Below are 5,391 nucleotides of genomic sequence, written 5' to 3' on the forward strand. Positions count from 1 at the left end.
GTCTGTCCGAACATCTGAGTCTCTTGCTGTCTTTAAAAAACGATTAAAAACACACCTTTTTACTAAACACTTAGGCTGACTTGTACTTATTTACTAACACTTTATTCCAATCTTTTCCATTAAAAAAAAAAAAAAAAAAAAAAAAAAAAAAAGGCCACTTTGGTTCTAACAGGTTTTAGCAGATTTGTGTTCTTCGACTGTTGTTTACCTAAACTTGAGAAATGAAATGTTCACTATAGAAGCACTTCTGTAAGTCGCTCTGGATAAGAGCGTCTGCTAAATGCTGAAAATGTAAATGTAAAATGTAAAAAGTATCAGTATCGGTTCGATATCGGCGAAACTGTCCCTGTATTTACTTGGTATCGGATCGATACCAAATTTTGCAGTATCGCACACCACTAACTCTAACATAAATCCAGACAAAAGTTTACACAGTTCAGACCCACGGTGAACGTGCTGGAGAGTGTTCCTGCATTAATAACCGTGATATTTAATCCTGTTTCACTAGCGCACCGGTAAAATTAATATCAAGAAACAAATGGCGTGGACTCTAACATCACTTTTATTCTGTTTGGAGACACAAAACTTGGGGGAAATAAATAGAAGCAGCCGAGCTGCACTGAGGTGCCGGAGCAATAAAATTTTAACAGAACAAAAAATCAATAAAATAGAAGAAGTTAAAAAAAGATAAATAAATAAGGGAGCTGTTTCATGCTTTAGGGTGTAGAGGTTACTAGAATTTACAGTTTATCAGGCGTGTTTTATTTTATTAGAACTGCTGTGTTAAATGTGCTATTTTAATGCACTGTTTAATGTTAGATATAAGAGTGATTCTTTACATTAAGGTTCCGATGGCAATAGAACATTCATTCATTCATTCATTCATTGTCTTATTTGCTTATCCAATTAGGGTCACTGGGGGGGGTGCTGGAGCCTGTCCCAGCTTTTCAATGGGCGCAAGGCACACAGTAACACCCTGGATGGGACGCCAGTCCATCGCAGGGCAGACAAACATACATACACACGCACACACACATACACACACACACACTTATAGGGCAAATCAGTGTCTCCAATTAATCTGACTGCATGTTTTTGGACTGTGGGAGGAAACCGGAGCTCCCAGAGGAAACCCACGCCTGGGGATCGAACCCAGGACCTTCTTGCTGTGAGGCGACAGTGCTACCCACTAAAACACTGTGCCACCCAGCAATAGAACAACAATAAATAAATAAATAAATAAAGTGCATAAATGTCTAGCCCATCAGTGCTGGGGTCTCTTAATTTTAAATCTCACCGGCCGGGTGCCTACACAGTTGTAGCCTAGTGGTTAAGGTACCGAACTAGTAATCTAAAGGTTGCCAGGTTGCCACTGTCGGGCCCTTGAACAAGGCCCTTAAACCTCAATTGCTTAGATAATATACTGTCATGGTACTGTACATGTACTGTCGCTTTGGATAAAAGCGTCTGCTAAAAGCCAAAAATGTAAATGTACACAGGGGAGAGACAGTGGGTTTCTCATTGCTGGGCAATTGCAATCTGTACTGATGGTCAAGCAACTGCAAGGGGTCAGCTGATCACAGACAGCAGTGCGTGGCTTTCCAGATTCAATACTGCGGTCTGCGAAACCTCGGCCCTAGCAAGTGAAAAGAAGAGAATGGTGGCTGTGTGTGCCAGAGGGAACAGTGGGTAGGAACGAGAAAGAGAGAAGCTGCAGTTGGACACAACTGGATTTGGTGTCTGTGGGGGGAGTACCAGTGGCACAAACAGGGTCAAGTCAAGTCAAATTTATTTGTATAGTGCTTTTTACAATGGACATTGCCTCAAAGCAACTTTACAGACTCCAGGACCGACAGACCAAAAACCTTCTATTGAGCAAGACGAGGGCGACAGTGGCAAGGAAAAACTCTTAAAATACAGGAAAAAACCTTGAGAGGAACCAGACTCAGCAGGGCCCCCCGTCCTCCTTGGGTGGCCTGGTGGATAATTTAAATGAATAGAATTTACACAAATCATACAAACACAAAATTAAATTGAACTAAATGTTATAACTGGCAATAAATAATAGTCTGTGATAAAGTCTGTAGTGAGTTCCTGACATTTTTGGTGCAAACACGCCAGGCTTCTGTCACATCTAGCAGGAGCAGCATTGTTGGCATGGCATTGTTGGTCTTGACAACCTCTGGTGGGTAAACAGGTTTCCGTCAGAACCACCAAACTGTAAAAATGTAGTTAAAATGTGAAATCATTAACAGTAAAATATCAGTTTTACAGAGAGGACTATTAGACTCCGGCAACCCTAATGATTACAGCATAACTAAAAGGAAGAGCGAGCAGGTAACAAAGTCATGAAGGCTTTCACAGGACATCAGCGCCCACCTCCCCCACCGTCATCAAACCTGAGTGATCGGACAAGAGAGGCAGAACGACAGCAACCCAACATCCCTGATCACCACAAGTTTCTATGACCAAGAACTCCCAAGCTCTGCGCCTTTGTCTATAGTCGGGTGGGCAGTTCTGGTACTAGGGGTCAGAAATCAGGTGCAGCCAGAAGCCCAGGACCGGCCACACATCCCTAGTTTGAAAAGACTATTCAAAAGCCTGTGTAAATAAATATGTTTTCAATCTAGACTTGAACATTGAGGGTTCCTCGTCGCTTTGTCAGTGTTGGCTGATCACAGATAGAAGCAATATTGTACTCTAGAACACCACGCCCCTGACAGGTGAAAAGAAGTGATCAATGAAAGCATGCATGTTGTCAGGGGCCGGGGGTGGCAGCAGTGGCGAGAAATTGAGAAGCCACTGAGAAGACTGTATTGGGTATTTATTTGAAGGGGAATTTTACACCTGGTGTTACGTAATTGAAGTGTCAGGTTTACCTTCACTGACGTGCTGATAAAGGATGAAAATTCAAGCTAGTCCATTTTAATGACACAGATTTCAGGAGGTTTTGCTGACACAGCTCAGATCCAGCTGGAATTCACGTCCTCTTCTGAGCTCCTTCAATTTGACAGAAGATTCCTTCTCCTGAAGGAAATATGAATAAGAATCGAGATCTCTTTGATATCAACACTTTAGTTTCTCACAGACAGCCGTGAGATCAGATCTGAACATAAAGGAGAGTTCAGATCTCTGGGCTGTTGGATGATTCTCCTGAACCAAAGACCCCGGGACTCTCCGGCTTCAGCAAAGATCTCCGAGTTAAAAACTGCTCAGAACAGGCCACTAACACACCAGCGCCAAGATTCTGAACTCTTTAGTTTGAAACTCGGCGTTGCCACCGAGTTGCCATTGCCTGCAGCAGACACAGTTCTGCTAGGGCGGGATGACCGGACTATGTGGGCAGGGTCTTCAAACGCTGTCTAAGGATCCTGATTAGCACATAGAGGCACCTGTGCAGAGTGCATAGATGGAAAGGGATCCGCTAAGGGCTGCGCGCGGGTCAAAGAAGGCGTGAGCAGCAATATACCCACCTCGACTGCAATCAGGGATCCCCCAGCAGCGGAAGACAAATTGACTACACTAAAAAATGGGAGAAAATGCATAAAATATAATAGAATAAACTGCTCAGAAATCATTCTCATGGTTAGCAATCTGCAGATAAGTGCTTACTTTGGAAACAGATGTGATGAATACCAAACATCTGTGTGTGCGCTTCAGAAAAACACATCTGTAAGTGAAGCTTTATTTGTAAAGCGCCGTTAAGCCTGAAGTACAAAACAGCTGAAAAGAATCACGTCACGTCACAGAATTAAAAACACTGAAGATGGTTGAAAGCTAACAGATAAAAGCAACTGAAAACTGACTGGCCCCACTGGTGCATCATCGCTCTTATTTATTTATTTATTTATTTATTTATTTATTTATTTATTTATTAGGATTTTAACGTCATGTTTTACACTTTGGTTACATTAATGACAGGAACGGTAGTTACTCTCCACACAAGATTCATCAGTTCAAGTTTTTAATATCAAACACAGTCATGGACAATTTTGTATCTCCAGTTTACCTCACTTGCACGTCATTGGACTGTGGCAGGAAACCGGAGCACCCGAAGGAAACCCACACAGACACGTTGAGAACATTCAAACTCCACACAGGAAGAACCCCAGCCGCTCTCCCTGGGAATTAAACCCAGGACCTTCTTGCTGTGAGGTGACCATGCTACCCACTGAGCCACTGCACAATCACTCTTAAGCTGTACAAGTGTTTAAAAAAAAAAATGAAATATACCCATTTATCAATTCATTTTATACTCATCAAACTCTTTATCCTGGTCAGGGTCGCAGCAGGTTCTGTTCTACCGGGAAACACTAGACACTGGTGCCAATCCATCTCGGGGCTTTAGCCAACATTCAGATAAAGCCAATCATGTCTGTACAGAAACATAAGAAAAGTAAAAAACAACCCAGAAATCAACCTGGAATCTCAAGAAATCAATAAAAAAATAAAAAAACAACAACAAAACAACATATAAGCAGCACAAGAAAAATCAATGTGCGTAACCGACCGGACTGCTGTGTAGAAAATGGGACAGAGACGTGTCCAAAATCAAAAGCACTCAAAGTCCAGTGAACTCTGTGACCCTGACCACCAAAAAAAGAGAAGGCAATTAAAATACAGAAGCACAACCACTGGACTCTACGTATTAAGGCCACTGTGAAAAATATTTGTAAGTTTTGATTTTGAGATTAAAGTCGAAATATTATGAGAATAAAGTTGAAATAATTATGAGAATAAAGTCAAAACTTTATGGCCAAAGAGTGAGCAGCTGTCGTAGGCTTGTCAGTTCAGAGAAGCACGGGTCTTAGTACCTGGATCGGCACGCAAGCGCCAAGGGCAGCTTTATAATGAGTGTTATTGTGGTTATCCAGTAACCCGCAATTATATATGGGTGGCTGTTTGTATTGTACGCTTCCATCCACATGACATGACGGCTAAACCAGTCAATGCAACCATTTATAGCGATGCCAAACGGCTTTAATTTATCGTACGAGTCCATAAGGCTCGGTTAAGGTACTGCCGATGACGCAGACGAGAGCTCACCAGTGGTGCACGTTCTTCTAAATAAACAGTTTATTACAAAGCTGTTTCAGCGTCCTTATACTAATAACAAACTGGTGCTGATGTTACAGGAGGTCGGGGACTTCTTTATTTGTGAAACAGATTTGAAAGTATAACAAATCATGAACGTCCCCCATTTTAACACAAGGAGGTTGCTATGGCCATAATGTATTTCCATTTTAATCTCGTAGTTATTTTGACTTTAATCTCGTAATTATTTTGACTTTATTCTTGTAATTATTTTGACTTTATTCTCAAAATTGAAACTTAAAAAAATATATTTTCTTTAAAGTGGCCCTAATACGCCGTCGTAGGACTCCACCCAAC

At 41.7% G+C, this 5,391-nt stretch overlaps 1 long non-coding RNA gene across 1 annotated transcript; it reads right to left on the reverse strand.

The window, feature by feature from the left end:
* Positions 1–544: 544 nt before the first annotated feature.
* LOC134316209 (uncharacterized) lies at positions 545–4,548 on the reverse strand. Its single transcript, XR_010013059.1, has 4 exons — positions 4,511–4,548; positions 4,234–4,375; positions 2,880–3,027; positions 545–2,218 (listed from the first exon to the last, which is right to left on the reverse strand). It is a non-coding gene; the product is annotated as an uncharacterized LOC134316209 (long non-coding RNA).
* Between the last annotated feature and the right edge of the window lie 843 nt (positions 4,549–5,391).

The sequence above is a fragment of the Trichomycterus rosablanca genome, chromosome 6, assembly GCF_030014385.1.
Source record: "Trichomycterus rosablanca isolate fTriRos1 chromosome 6, fTriRos1.hap1, whole genome shotgun sequence".
Classification (NCBI taxonomy): domain Eukaryota; kingdom Metazoa; phylum Chordata; class Actinopteri; order Siluriformes; family Trichomycteridae; genus Trichomycterus; species Trichomycterus rosablanca.